The sequence below is a fragment of the Macaca thibetana genome, chromosome 13 (assembly GCF_024542745.1).
Source record: "Macaca thibetana thibetana isolate TM-01 chromosome 13, ASM2454274v1, whole genome shotgun sequence".
Classification (NCBI taxonomy): domain Eukaryota; kingdom Metazoa; phylum Chordata; class Mammalia; order Primates; family Cercopithecidae; genus Macaca; species Macaca thibetana.
This window is the reverse complement of record NC_065590.1, coordinates 89,468,579-89,483,751: the sequence shown is the minus strand read 5'-3', so window position 1 is coordinate 89,483,751 and position 15,173 is coordinate 89,468,579. Positions and strand designations below refer to the sequence as shown.

Sequence of the window (15,173 nt, the reverse complement as noted above, 5' to 3'; positions counted from 1 at the left end):
ATAGTTTAGTTAGCCCCAGGCCAGATAAATTCACTAAGTTGCCTGTTTGGCAGTGGAGGGGAGAGTCATCAGCAAAGTAGGCTGACCCTTCTGTGGGCAGAATGAATATTTTGCTAATGTGTAGAAGAATTCCTTTTGTAAGCACCAAAGAACTTTAATAAGGATTAAGTGTCTGAGTTTCCTCAGCATTATTCTGTTCCAAGACCCAAAAAGGAAAATAACCTCCCAAAATGGTAAAAACTGCTTGTATATTTAGAATTCTCTGATCAAAGGCCTAATGAAAAGACTCTATAGTGTTTGTATCATCATAAGTTAAATCTTCATCTACCACCCAACTGATACCTGCCTTTCTGTGTGTGAAGTTAGAAATGGCTGTTCTTTAATAAATGCTTTCGATCTGAAAGTGAGAAAGTGATTTATGAAACACCCAGGTGAGGGGAGACTACAAGTCCCTTTGCCTTTTAGTTTTCAAGCAATACTGGTTACAGTAACTGCTCTGATGTAATTATTGCTAACATTTACATTTTTATTAAACTGAAAATGCTAACTGTGAATGCCAGATGTCAGAAGCCTTATTTTACATAATTGTCCAAACACAGACTAGGCGCTGTGAAGGCCCCACAGCTTCACAGCTGGGATAGTTCTATGGGAGGTGTCAAAGGACTGGGTACAACCAGGTCTACATCTTCTGAAACAAACCGAAGGACATTTTCTTAAACCTGAGAGTCTCTAGTCTGAGAAAGTGTCTTGGTTCTGATAGAGACTAGCTACACTGGGCAAACCTCCCCAGGCTTCACTTCCTTCTGTCTTCACTCTCAATCACATTTGAGGATACATATCAATATATATGAAACGTATATCAATATATAAATTTAGCATTACTGATGTCTTTAAGATGTGTTCCATTATAATCTGTATAATTTTTTGAGAAGGGAATTGTCTACTTATGAAGAAAAAAGAGACAAAGCTCATTGGGCACTAATGAATATAAGTGAGCTTTTACAGTTTCAAAAGTCTGTTATGCAAAGCATTAGTGAATCTTGGGAAAAGACAAACGATGTATATTAAATGTTTATGTGCCACACACCTAATTGTTAAAATTTCTCATCTATGCCCCACAAAAACTAAGAGGGTCAAGTGTGGTGGCTCATGCCTGTAATCTCAGGACTTTGGGAGGCTGAGGCGGGCAGATCACTTGAGGTCAGGAGTTCAAGACCAGCCTGACCAAAATGGTGAAACCCTGTCTCTACTAAAAATACAAAAATTTGCTGGGCGTGGTGGCAGGTGACTGTAGGTGGAGGTTGCAGTGAGCCAAGATCATGCATTCCAGCCTGGGTGACAGAATGAGACTCAGTGTCAAAAAAAGAAAAAAAAATAGAGGCAAGCACTGTTATCCCCTATTTGCATTTGAGGCTAAGAGAAGTTAAGGAACTTATCCAAGGTCAACATCTAGTAAACAGCAGGACCAAGATTTTAACTCAGAGCTACTCTAACTCCAAAGTTCCATCACGGTCTCTCCACTCTTTGTTTCTTTGGAAAAAGTTAAGACTTTTTCTGTGAACCCCACATCTCTCTGAGTCTGTGGCACTTTTAAAGAACCCACTCATCAGAGAGATGCAATAACCTCTACTAGATAACGATTTCTAGAAAACTGACTAGTAAATAAGAGTAGTTCAGAGTCCCAGAAAAGCTGTCTTGTGAACACTCAGGAAATTATCACAGAATTTATTTTAATTTTCAGAATTAAAAAAATAACTATTAGACTGGGCGTGGTGGCTCACGCCTGTAATCCCACCACTTTAGGAGGCTGAGGTGGGCGGATCACCTGAGGTTAGGAGTTCGAGACCAGCCTGACCAATAATGGAAAAACCCCGTCTCTACTAAAAATACAAAAAATTAGCCAGGCATGGTGGCACATGCCTGTAATCCCAGCTACTCCGGAGGCTGAGGCAGGAGAATCGCTTGAACCCGGGAGGCAGAGGTTGCGGTGAGCTGAGATCGCGCCATTGCACTCCAGCCTGGGCAACAAGAACAAAACTCCATCTCAAATAAATAAATAAATAAAATAACTATTAAAGTCAACATTGTAGGAGGCTGGGGGTTTTCATATGTGAGGAAGGAATGAAGATGAGGGGGAGAGGCAGAATTCCAGTCATTTCATTACCCTCCAAAGCTCTAACCGCAGGGATGAGTCCTCTGAGGACTAGGCCATCTGCAAGTTCTTAGTGGTGCATGAGATAAGAGTGTCTCCTTTTTAGTGTTCATGTCTTAGTTGAATCACCTTTGCACAGTACCTGCAATGAGCCAGGCCCTGTGCAGATCATGTTAAGTACATTTTTTCTTCTCTTGAAATCAGTCCAGGGAAGGAAAGCAACATGCCTGAGGTTACACTTACTACACAAATCTCCCAGTTGCCTTTGGAGTAGCAGTGCTACCTCCAAAGGGCAAGTACCGTCTTGCAGGAACTACTAAATAGCCTTCCAATTGATCTTCCTGCTTCAGAACGCTTGTGCCTTTCTGTTGTGCACATACCAGCGAGATTATTGTAAACGCAAATCAGGCCGGGCGCGGTGGCTCACGCCTGTAATCCCAGCACTTTGGGAGGCCGAGACGGGCGGATCACGAGGTCAGGAGATCGAGACCATCCTGGCTAACACGGTGAAACCCCGTCTCTACTAAAAAATACAAAAAACTAGCCGGGCGAGGTGGCGGGCGCCTATAGTCCCAGCTACTGGGGAGGCTGAGGCAGGAGAATGGCGTGAACCCGGGAGGCGGAGCTTGCAGTGAGCTGAGATCCGGCCACTGCACTCCAGCCTAGGCGACAGAGCGAGACTCCGTCTCAAAAAAAAAAAAAGAAAAGAAAATTAAAAAAAAAAAAAAAAAAAAAAAAAAAAAACGCAAATCACATTCTAACCACCCCCTGTGTAAAAGCATCCCATGGCTTCTCATCACCCTCTGTAAATCCCAGCCTCCTCAGCAGCTGTGGTTACCTGTCTCCCTCACCTCACCCTCTGTCGCTTCCCCTTGCTCCCCTGGCCCTTGGCACATGGCTTGCTTTCTTTACTTAAACACACTAAGCTCACTCTACACTCTGGCTCCTGCCCTTGCTGCCCACTCTGTGTGGACTTCCCACAGACCTCTGGATGGTAAGCTCTTTATCACCACCCGGGTCTTAGCTTCTTGGCTAGTCCTTTTGTGATCACGTTAGCTAAGTAGCCACCTCCCACTCCTGCCACCACTCCTTTACACTTGCGTCTCACCCTGTATTATTTTCTTTTCAACTTATTAGATTTTTTTCTCTTTGTCTCCTGTCACTAGAGTAACAGCACAAGAGAATAAACCTTGCTTTACTCTGTTATATTCCCAGAGCTTTGAACAATGCCTAACATGTAGTATGCATTTAATACATACTTGTTCAATGAATAGAGTTAACTTTTCTTTTTTTTTTTTTTTTTTTTTTTTTTTTGAGGTGGAGTCTCACTCTGTTGCCCAGGCTGGAGTGCAGTGGTGCGATCTTGGCTCACTGCAAGCTCCGCCTCCCAGGTTCACGCCATTCTTCTGCCTCAGCCTCCCAAGTAGCTGGGACTACAGGAGCCCACCACCACACCCAGCTAATTTTTATATTTTTAATAGAGATGAGGTTTCACCATGTTGGCCAGGATGGTCTTGATCACCTGACCTCGTGATCCGCCCGCCTCAGCCTCCCAAAGTGCTGGGATTACAGGCGTGAGCCACCGCGCCCAGCCATAAAGTTAGCTTTTCAACCCAAATCTATAAAGACAAAGCCCATGCTTTGACCACGAACATGCTGCAATTTTTTATTGAATTCTTAAAATGGATTTAGTCCTGGGATAGGCATACTGCCGAGTATACGGGAAAACATCTGCTCCTTCCCTTCAAAATGTTTATAACTTAGCTGTGATGCCAGACTTATGTATTCTTGAGATAACAAATACAGTAAGTGCTGAGAGAAGGGAAATGTATCAGAGGGCACCAGAATGTAGAAGAGAGTGGTCAGTGAAGATCCAGGTGGTCCTTATAGGGCCTCCTAGAGCTGAGAAGCTTGATAGGAGCCTTTTATGGTAGATGCCAGTTAGTGGGAGGGTAAGACTTGTCAGGTCTTGGATGAGACTTAGAGAATCAGTGAGTTTATCCAGGGAGGAGTCGTTAATGACATGTGTTTTAGGGCATTCCAGAGAGGGACATTTGCTAGATACTTTTTTCTGGAAAAAAAACCTCACTCTTCACTTACTAGTATAGTTTTATGAGAAAATAACGCGGGCAAGAGAAGAGGAAAGGAGGAAAGAGAAAGCAAGGCACTGAGGTTTCTTTCTCACTCTGGCCGTGGTTGTGGTAGGGGCAAGATGGATCGAGACTGGCACACAGTGAGTGCTAGATAATTATTGGCCCACTTACTCTTGAAGGTCTCTGTGGGATTTGCCTGGAATTCCACACTGTCTCCAGAAATAAATTGCTAACTGTGGAACTTAGGAGGCTACCTCTTTAGGACCAGCAGTAAGGCAAAGCTGCTGTGCAGCATACTCTGCCTAAGTGATTGGACTGCACAGACCCTTGGCCATTGGAAGAGATTGCAGAGTTTCTCAGAGGGCCACAGCTGACCATCATGAGGATTGCTCCTATCATGGCTCCCAGTAAAGGATAGAGCAAGGAGACCCCTGAGAACTAAGTTGCCAGCCAGTGAAGATGACTTACTATGCTCAGAATTAACATTCATCCATCCACCCCCGACCCCCGCCACACCTTCCATCCATTCAAGAAGCAAATACTCTATGCCAAGAGTCTTGCAAACTATAGGAGTTATCATAAGGGTTAGATAGTTTCCTTTCCTTGAGGAACTCATGGTCTACTCATAAAGAAAACCATATGCTGTTAGTTTCTTAACTCTACCCATGTTTCCAGGGCAGAGTTGAATAAAAGATTTATCACATACCCAGGCTTGGCCACAAAACCACACCACAACAAACCAAAACACTCCATGAAGGGAAAGACTAATGAACCTTCCCACCCCCCACCCCTCAAGCCCTTTTCAGAAAGGTGATAATGAAAGATTTGGTCTCTACTGAGTCACAACAGGATTTGCATTTTAAAGTTTGACAGATCTTTATAGACCTTTTGATCTCTTTTCAGCTCTCTACCTACCCACCCCAGCCTTGCTGCCTCCTCCCAAACCCCCGTCAATTCTCTACCCTGTACAAGCTATAAGCTTCAGAAATGATGGTCCCAGGTCCAGAGGCCTCTAGGGTATGTGCCCTGGTGTAATGTGCTCCTAGCCATATAGCTCCTATTTATTGAATACCAACTATATATCAAGCACTTTTCTTCCTAACCCGCACAATCACCCTGCAAGATTCATATTATTTACCTTTTTTTAAGTGACGAAGAAAATGAGGCTTGGAGGTTAAATAACCTGCTCCAAATCACTAATAAAAAGTAGGAGCGACAGAACTAAAACCTAGGTCTGTGCACCGCCAAACCTATAACCTTTTCGTTAAGCCACACTGACTCCAATAGACAATACTGGTTATTGTAGGCTATTGTAACTAAGATCCTTCTCGGAAAAGGTAATCCTGCATTCCAGTTTTCTTGCAGGTGTTATTCTGGAAATAGCCCAATAAATGTCACAATTTGATTTACTCCAGGACAAACTTGCAGCTGTCTTTTCTTTTAGAGCTCTTCTTGAGCTCTCTTTCCTCTCTTTCTACTCATCTTTCACACAGACCACTGCAGCCCGACAGCTGCATGTCTTGGTTTGGGACCGTTATCTGCAGCCTCCTGGGCTCTGTGGAACGGAGTCTGTCCAACCCAGAGAAAGCCTATTGGAAACAAACTCAGAGTCTCAGATACTTATATTTTTGCAGCTAGAGGGAACCCAGAGAGCCATCTAAAAAACTGAGTTTCAGAGAATGACTAGTGCAAAATAACTGGTATCAGATTTACTAAAATACTACAGCTTTGCTATGTTAAAGTAAAAGAAGGAAATGAGTCACATTAACGAATATTTCAATGTGCCTGGTGCTTTATCTCATTTAATCTTCACTACAACCCAGTGAGGCAAAATTACTATCCTTGTGCTCCAGATGAGCCCTGACTCAGAGAAATAACTGACTCTACAGTGATAGCTGGCAAGACCAGGACCTCAGGTAACCGCAGAGAGCACAGACCCTTTCCCACACCGTACGGTGGGCGTGAAAAGGCGCACAACCAATATGCTGGCTGGTGACTGACTGGCCTATGAAATTTGCTCCTGCACTGAAGAGCAAATCATTTTGCACTCTTAATGAGGCCATGTCTGTAACCTACATTTGTCTGGCATTCACAACAACCTGAGTCATACTTTGACCAAGAGGGCCCCTGAAAAACGGGGGCTACAGCCTCTGACTACAGCCTCTCCTAAAACATTCTGAGTGTGTGTTACCAGTTAGAAAATTCTGCAAGTTCCTTTCCTCCTTGGAAAGTCCATCCCCCATCCTCAAAGAGGGGGCCTTAGAAGTGCCAAATTGGGAGCCATAAGAAAGCTGCTGATGGCTGCTGAGTTGTCCTGTCGAGGTTGAGAGATCAGGTTCAAAGCTCCAGCTGCAGTCTCCCCGCCCCGAATCCCCACCCCGCCTCCTGTCCAGAGAGGGAATGGTTCTTCCCATCCCCCACTATCATTTCTTGTAAAAACTTCTGGATTGTGCTCAGCTGGAGGTCATACAGGGTGCTCAAGGCATCCTTTCTGCTCTCTCCAGATCGACCCCAGCCTCAGAGAGGAAGCTCTTGCGAAAGTTTCTCTCTAGGAAGAATGGCTACAGATGCAGAAATCTCCCCTCCTTAGCACCCAGCAGTGATTTTGGTATGGATTGGGCTCCTCCTAAGAAAGCTGTTTTCTCCGTGATTCTCTGTCAACCATGCAGCTGGGGTTCCAGCATTCAGAACAACAGCGGTGGGAGGTAATGCTGGGCCTGTGGCTTCAAATCTTACCCAGCAAGCCTGGCCAATTGTTCTTTATGGTACAACTCACAGTCCATTTCTATTATAGCATTTTTTTTTTTTTTTACTATCTATCCATACTAACCTCATTCTTCTCAGAAAGGATATATACCCACATATAACTATCATGAGACCAGACTGTTCCCGAATGGCATTTGAGTTGTGCCTTGGGGGACACCTTCACCTCCTACCTAAGGAAACTTTTCTGCATCCTGACGTTCCCCATTCTGGAGCATATAGTTTACCTGCTAACGACAGTGTTACTAAAGATCCCTACCTGGCATAATTTTGTTAGCATACCAGTTGGGAAGCAAGTACTCCTATTAGGAAGCACTCATCTTCATTATTAATCCCTTCTGTAGCTCAGCCCTTTTAGATCTAGATCTCTACATCTTCCTGTATCTATAGATCCTATATCTATAGAACTATATATCCTAGATCTATAGATCTAGACCTATATCTCTAGATCTTCTTACCAGTAAAATTTACGTGGGCACATACACCATTTTTGTTGCATGGCTGAAGCTTATTCCTGACCTCTCTCATGCTGACTTCTGTTCTAGACAGTGAGCTCCCTGGCACAGGGACCTTGTCTGGTTCCCTGTGTGCCTCCAGCACATAATGGGGTTTCTGCTCCCGTGAAGAAGCTAGGTACCTTCTGCCGCAGTAAGAATGGCACTGAGTGATTGCACAACTCAAATTGAGCTCCAAGGCTGCACTCAGGGCAGAAATGAGAGAGGGTAGGACGATGAGTTTGACCAGCATCAAAAAGGGAAACACGTTGGGAAGGAACAGCCTGTACTGGATCAGGTGCCAGGTAAGTAATCCCGGGGATTATAAACCTTTAAAGCAACTGCTCTCAAATTTCGCCTTCCTAGAACTCACCTAAAGAGTCTGTTATAAAAACAAATTACTGGGTTCCACCCCCCTGGATTCGGATTCAGTGGTCTTTGGACCACACTTCAGAAACTCTGCTGTAGTTGGGAAAGAGATGTAGAGGGCTGCAGAAGAAAAGGAGAGAAGAAAATAATGGTGTTTTTGAGTATAGACTCACCACACATGGTCAGGATAACAAACTCTCTCCCCATCTGTCCCCCTCTCTGTCATTCTTTCTTCCTCCTTTTAATACTGTAGTTATAACAAGCTTTTGAAAGTATAAAAAGCTTTTGATCACTGTCCAGAGTGATCAAATATTAGCCTGTGGCAAATTTTTTATTTATTTATTTTTTTGGTGGAATCAGTACTCCTGGCAGGCCTGTCACTTTGTATGCAGGAAGGGCCATTTGACAAGTAACTTAGGTGGTAACTGAGGAAAATACAAGCCTACAAAGTCCTCCTTGTTCTGCCTCCACAGGGGAAATGGCTGACCAACCTGGGAGCCCACGGCATGAGCTGTTTTTCCCCAAGCTCTGCATTTCAGGTGCTTCCTGCTCAGTGCTTCTGCTCAAAGAACATACAAGGACAGGAGGTACCATGGCTACCTGTAGCTATGGATTATGGAAAGCCCACTGAGGCTGGTCTTTCAAGGCCCAAAGATGACCATTTGTACCCAGCATTTCCAAACACAGTGTCCCAGACTGGGATCAAATGAGCTATAAGACAATTGCTTGAAGAACTCTGGACAAGGACGTCTGGGCCTCACCCCAATGACTCTTGGCCCATGAGATCTGAGACAGACTCAGGAATCTATACCAGGTAATAACGATGGGCAATTGGATTTGGAAACCAAATCCAATTGGAGGACAATAGCATCAGAGAATCTGTTTGGGTCCTCCAGCCGGCTGGGGTCAAAATCCCCACCCTACATCTGGGTAAAAGGCCTCCAGGCCTTTTTCTTACAATTCTATATGTCAAAACCCAGTTCTGATGCCATTTTTTCCAGGAAGTTTTTTGGGGTCTCCCAAGTAAAATAATGTCTCCCTTCTTTCTCCTCCCACAGCATATTTTCAGTGTCTTTATAATACTTTATAGCAACACCCCACTCCTCATATAACATTTATCCACCACCTTTGTGCAATGTAGATATAATGCCAACCATATATCTTTACTTTTCTGTTAGCCACACTTTAAAAAAATAAAAATAAACGGGTGAAATTAATTTCATAGTATATTTGATTTAACACATTTCAAAATGTTATTTCAACATATAATCAATACAAAAATCATGAGTGAGATATTTTGTTTTTGTTTCTTTGTTTTGTTGTCTTCCTTTTTATTTCTTTTGAAATTTTTCTTTTTCTTTTTCTTTTTTTTTTTTTTTTTTGAGATGGAGTCTCACTCTGTCACCCAGGCTGAAGTGCAGTGGTGCGATCTCAGCTCACTGCAAGCTCCGCCTCCCTGGTTCAGGCCATTCTCCTGCCTCAGGCTCCTGAGTAGCTGGAACTACAGGCGCCTGCCACTACGCCTGACTAATTTTTTTTTTAATTTTGTATTTTTAGTAGACACGGGGTTTCACTGTGTTAGCCAGGATGGTCTTGTTCTCCTGACCTTGTGATCCGCCCTCCTCAGCCTCCCAAAGTGCTGGGATTACAGGCGTGAGCCACCGTGCCTGGCCACAAATTTTTTTCTTTTTATGTAGTTTTAAAATCTTTTTTATGATATTTTACATTTTTTATTTCTACTATTTGAAATCTAGTGTGTATTATACACTTGCATCACACCTCAGCCTTGAGACTTCATTCCACATGTTAAATCACCACATGTGGCCAGTGGATGCCAATGTGGGAGAGCATAGTACTGGCTTTTGAGGTCACGTGTGCTGGGTATTTTGTCTCTGGGTGCTCAGACTGAGCACAGTCCCTTCCAAAGAGTTTCCATTGGTGTTTTTGTTTGGCTAGCTATTTTAAAGCTCAGGATCTTAGGAGATAAGAGTAGGGAAGAGATACATCAGTCTTAAGGAGGGTGAAGCTGGCTGGGCATGGTGGCTCATGCCTATAATCCCAGCACTTTGGGAGGCTGAGGAGGGTCGATCACCTGAGGTCAGGAGCTTGAGACCAGCCTGGCCAACGTGGTGAAACCCTGTCTCTACTAAAAATACAAAAATTAACTGGGTAGTGGTGGCACGTGTCTGTAGTCCCAACTACTCAGGAGGCTGAGACACGAGAACTGCTTGAACCTGGGAGACAGAGCTTGCAGTGAGTCGAGACCATGCCACTGCACTACAGCCTGGGTAACAGAGCGAGACTCTGTCTCAAAATAATAACGGAGGGCGAAGCCATCTAGAGCAGGCTTCCTATGAGAGGAGTTGAGTGGGAAAGAAGTGCAGCACAGGACACTGCGGGGAGCAGAAAATGCCAGTCAAGCCAAAGAGGCAGGTACCTGCTACCTCCTCCATTCTGCATGGCAGGATTGGATGCTATAGACACAGGTAATGGTGGCTCTGAGCCACATGTTCTGCCTGCTTTGTGCAGGTTGCCTTGAGCCACCTGGAGAACACTGGCTGCCAAAGGATTTGATTAAGATGTAATGTGATCACTTAAATCTCTAAAAAACAGCTGCAGCCAGAATGTATTTTCAGCAAAGATGTCTTCTGAAAACAAGTTGCCCCAGTTCACACTCTGGCCAAGGCTTCCCAAGAGAGTTCATGGATTGACTTACCTCATCATTCAACCACAATTGGTTCAATTAGGAAAAAGGATAATCATTTTCGCCAATACAGAATGGCCTCCAAGGTAGTGCCCACAGATGTAAGGTCCCCTGAGGTGGCTTTTCGGGAAACAGACATCTCCTGAGAAAACCTGAGTTTCAGCCTTGTTTCCTAGATCCTCTGAGGTCAAATAATCAGCATATAGAGCTGCAAGGACTAGAGTTTGGAACTCCCCAAGCTGGTTGTCACCAGCAGTGTAATGCTTTCCACCTCAACACCTAAGGAGGACCAAACCCTGGGTTGGACCATATCCATTCCCAGATGAGGCCCCAGGATACGGTGGCAAGAGCCCAGGCTTTAAAGAGGAACACTATTTCCCAAACGCCAGCCCACCAATTCATTTGAAACATTCTTTATGCTAGAACTCTTAACTTGGTTTATGCGAGGCATTGTAGCAACCAGTTAAGGCATTTGGACCACCAGCGTGTGACCTGCAGCAAGCTATCTTACCTCTTTAAGCCTCCGGTTCTTCCACTGTAAAACAGAGGTAGCGTCAGTCCCTACCTCCTCGTGCTGTCCATTGTGCTATGAGATAAAGTACTAATCAAAATGCATGGAAAATACTCCATATAAGTTCATAACTATTTCATAACTATAAGTTCATAACATAAAACAGCATAATTTAAATCAGAAAAGTGAGTTTAAAAGAGTAGAGAAAGAAATATCCTCAAGCAAGTGGGTGCTGAATACACACACAGAGAGCCAGTGCTGGGCAGCTGAGGGTGATCAGCAGAAGGGCAGGTCCTCCTTCCTGTCCCTGCTTCTAGTCTAAATTGAGGGGACTTTCCCATAGGAGGAAAATCCTGTGTTGGGCTGTGCAGCACCAACTATAAGCACAACAGAGGCCATCAAGACCGCAAAGTGGTGACTGCTGGGAGTCAGAGTAGATCAGAAAAAACAATTAGGATTTGAAAGGCCATGGGATGGCACCACTCACCCTAGGCACAAAACATACACTAGCCGAGGCACCACAATGGGATGAGCAGCCTGTCTTCCAAGGAGATGGAGAAGGCAAAGTCCAGACTGGAGGAAAGGGAAAGGTGGAGAAGGACCAGAAAGCTTTAGTGACAAGATGAATAACAAACGTATCAGTAAGAAAACAGGCCAAGGAGTCATCAGCAGGCACAGTCCATGCTGTTTTGCATGAGAACGAAATGCTAAGCTCCATGAGGTATGTATTGTAGGGAAGGGAGGAGAGGAGAAGGGAGGGGAGGGGAGTGAGGACATTGTCTCTAATCCCTTTGTCCTTAGCACAGACACTGCTAGTGTTGCCCCCCTCTGCCAGGAATATGCTTCTGGAGAGCCTATCAGAAATGCTCTCACAAATGATTGAAAGGGCCGTGCAGCCCCTACATAGTCTTCATTTTTAAGAATGTCCCGGAAAGGCGAGTTAAGACACTTACCTTGTCTCTGCTTGGCTTTCTTATTTGTACTCACCAAGCCTAGTCTTCCTGTAAGAAATCATTAGATTTTATCTTTAGAATATTTTGAGCTATGAGAAGAAAGAACATCGTGTCCATACATACAGACACAGTCATTACCACAGGATTCCGTTTCCTCTGTTCTGTTTGAATCCATCTCCTGGCAACAGCTGTCCAGCTCTCTAAAGCCAGCAGCAGCTGCAATAATGAGCCAACCATTTATCTGAGTGTGTGGATGACAGTCACAGCCCCACGTGCAGCTGTTCTTTAAAGTCCACTGTCTTGTCCCTCCCTTAGGCATAGACAACAAAGACAGCCATTCATTAAACTCCTCTGTTTCAAGTTTTAGGGAACCCCCTATGCCTTTTACTGGTGGTATGGTCTTTTAATTCTGCCACTTGCTGGTAGTTTTACCACAAGCAAGCACAAAAAAAACTCCCTCTTTGAACTTTGGTTTTCTGAACTCTCCAGAGATAATAACAATTACCCATCTCATGAGGCTGTTGTGATGCTCCAAAGATGTAATCGATGTGATAATCTTTTACAAACTATAAGACAGCATTCTTGTATTATTAATTATTAAGGTCCTTGTTTCTATGTTTAAAGTGAAAAAATTACTAGAAAATATAGGACACTATAGTAAGCTTCTGTGGGCATCCAGATAATTGGTCATGGAGAACTGCAGGAGGCAGAGTGTTTCTGAAGAAGGCAGTTGGCCCTGGCTTAGAGGGAGTGGTAGAATCTGAGAGGTCGAGGGAGAGGGAGGGACAGTTGGGTGAGGGACATAAGCCAGGCAAAGGCCAAGAAAAGAAAATGTGGTCTATGGACAGTGTAGCACTATCCTGGAGTCAGGCAGAGAATGGGCCTGGGGACCAGGAAGACATAAAGTTGGAAGGGTTGGGATATGCCAGACCAGAAATAGTCTTAAATGGCAGGCAGATAATTTATCAGGAGATTTTAGTAGTATGAAAAGTCAAAGAGTTATAAAAGTCTAGAGATCACCTGGTCCTGCTCCCTGTATCTGTGGTTTTGTCTCTGTTTAACAATCTCAACAAAGTGGCCATCCCTGGAGGAGTTCTTGGCATCCTGCCACCGGCTCAATGCTCTTGTATCCTGGGAGGTCTTTGTTCTGTCCAAGTCATCAGTTCTTCACTTCCGTGTATATTAAGAAAAGAGACTATTAAAACCACTGTTGCAGAATTATTACAGTGAAAGAGATCTGACCTAACCAACTCAACTCCATCTTGCTTCTAATCTCCAGGCTGTCCTTGTTCATTCCTGGACATAGGCCAAACTAACTTTGGGAGGAACTTAGTTTATAGTTTAACTTTGAAACAAAGACGATACTAGCCCTTTCCTGAAACAAATCCCTTTCTTGACTGGGGACTAGACTGCCTTTGTAGGACCAACAAGTTAGCCAAAAGATTAGAAATTATGGTTTAGGAGTCATGCAGCTGGAGGCTACAAGATTCTGACCCTCTCCAAATTGCTTCTGGGAATAACATTGCTACTGTAAAACCTAAAATCAGTGCTTGAGATATTTTGTAGACCCTGCACTTGATGGATCAGCTGGCACCACCCAGTTTGCTAAACTGGCTCATCTGATCTGAGGCCCCTACTCAGGAACTGACTGAGTGCAAAAGGACAGCTTTGACTCCCTGTGACTTCATCTCCCACCTGACCAATCAGCACTCCTCACTCACTGGTCCCTACCCACCAAATTATCCTTAACAGCTCTGATCCCTGAATTCTGAGGAGACTGATTTGAGTGATGATAAAACTCTGGTCTCCTGTACTGCTGGCTCTGCATGCATTACTCTTTCTCTATTGCAATTCCCCTGTCTTGATAAATCGGCTCTGTCTAGGCTGTGGGCAAGGTGAACCCTTGGGTGGTTACACTACCAGGCCCCAGCTCTGACTTTACCAAGTCGGAATCTACAAGAGAGGAGTCTAGGTATCCTCTTTTTTTTTTTTGAGACGGAATTTCCCTCTGTCGCCCAGGCTGGAGTGCAATGGCGAGATGTCGGCTCACTGCAACCTCCGCCTCCCTGGTTCAAGCGCTTCTTCTGCCTCAGCCTCTTGAGTAGCTGGGACTACAGGCACATGCTGTCATGCCCGGCTAATTTTTGTATTTTTAGTAGAGACGGGGTTTCACCATCTTGGTCAGGCTGGTCTGGTTTTGAACTCCTGACCTTGTGATCTGTCCCTCTCGGCCTCCCAAAGTGCTTGGATTACAGGCGTGAGCCACCGTGCGTGGCTTTTTTTTTTTTTTTTTTTTTTGAGATGGAGTCTCGCTCTGTCACCCAGGCTGGAGTGCAGTGGCAGTATCTCGGCTCACTGCAACCTCTGCCTCTTGGGTTCAAGCTATTCTCTGCCTTAGCCTCCCGAATGAGTAGCTGGGATTACAGGCACCTGCCACCATGCCCGGCTAATTTTTGTATTTTTAGTAGAAACGGGATTTCACCATCTTGCCTAGTTTGTCTTGAACTCCTGACCTTGTGATCCACATGCCTTGGCCTCCCAAAGTGCTGGAATTACAGGCGTGAGCCACAGCACCAGGTGGAACCCTCTTTTTAAAAATACGCTTTCCCTCTCCCCAGGTGATTCTCGATATCTGGGAAGTGTGGGAATGCTGTGAATGTGAACTCTGTGATTCCCTACAGCGGGAGGCTTCCATGGGCTTCATACCTGCTGCATATGGAGGGTAACCACTCAGTCCACAGGGGGCTGAGCATAGTTCTTCAACTGCTCAGCAGCTACACTTTTGGGATGGAAAAGACTGGAATCTTTTTCATGAAACATTTCCTCTCTTTCATCTTTCTTGTTGTCCTCCTCTGAGTCTCTTCTCCACTTCTTTCTACTCTTTGCAAATGAAACACGGAACTCCAACAAGGTCTCAGCAACCCTTATATTCCTACCTGTCAATGTCCCAGTCAACTTCCCCCTTAAGCTCCTCCTCCCTCCTTTCCTTCCTGTCTGCCTTTAAAAAATATATATATTTAAATAAGTGTACTACCCATATGCTTTGATTCAACTTGAGAGCACCTGCGATTCCTGAATCTTTTTCATTTACACATAGATCTAATCAGGCCAGCCTTGCCCAGTCACTGGTTTTA

General features: G+C 44.5%; 1 long non-coding RNA gene across 1 annotated transcript in view; it reads right to left on the bottom strand.

The window, feature by feature from the left end:
* The window catches only part of LOC126933970 (uncharacterized), a 36,400-nt gene extending 24,244 nt beyond the window's left edge, over nucleotides 1–12,156 (bottom strand). Inside the window, exon 1 of the long non-coding RNA XR_007718796.1 lies at nucleotides 12,040–12,156. This is a non-coding gene — a long non-coding RNA (uncharacterized LOC126933970). The remainder of the gene's footprint in view (nucleotides 1–12,039) is intronic.
* Between the last annotated feature and the right edge of the window lie 3,017 nt (nucleotides 12,157–15,173).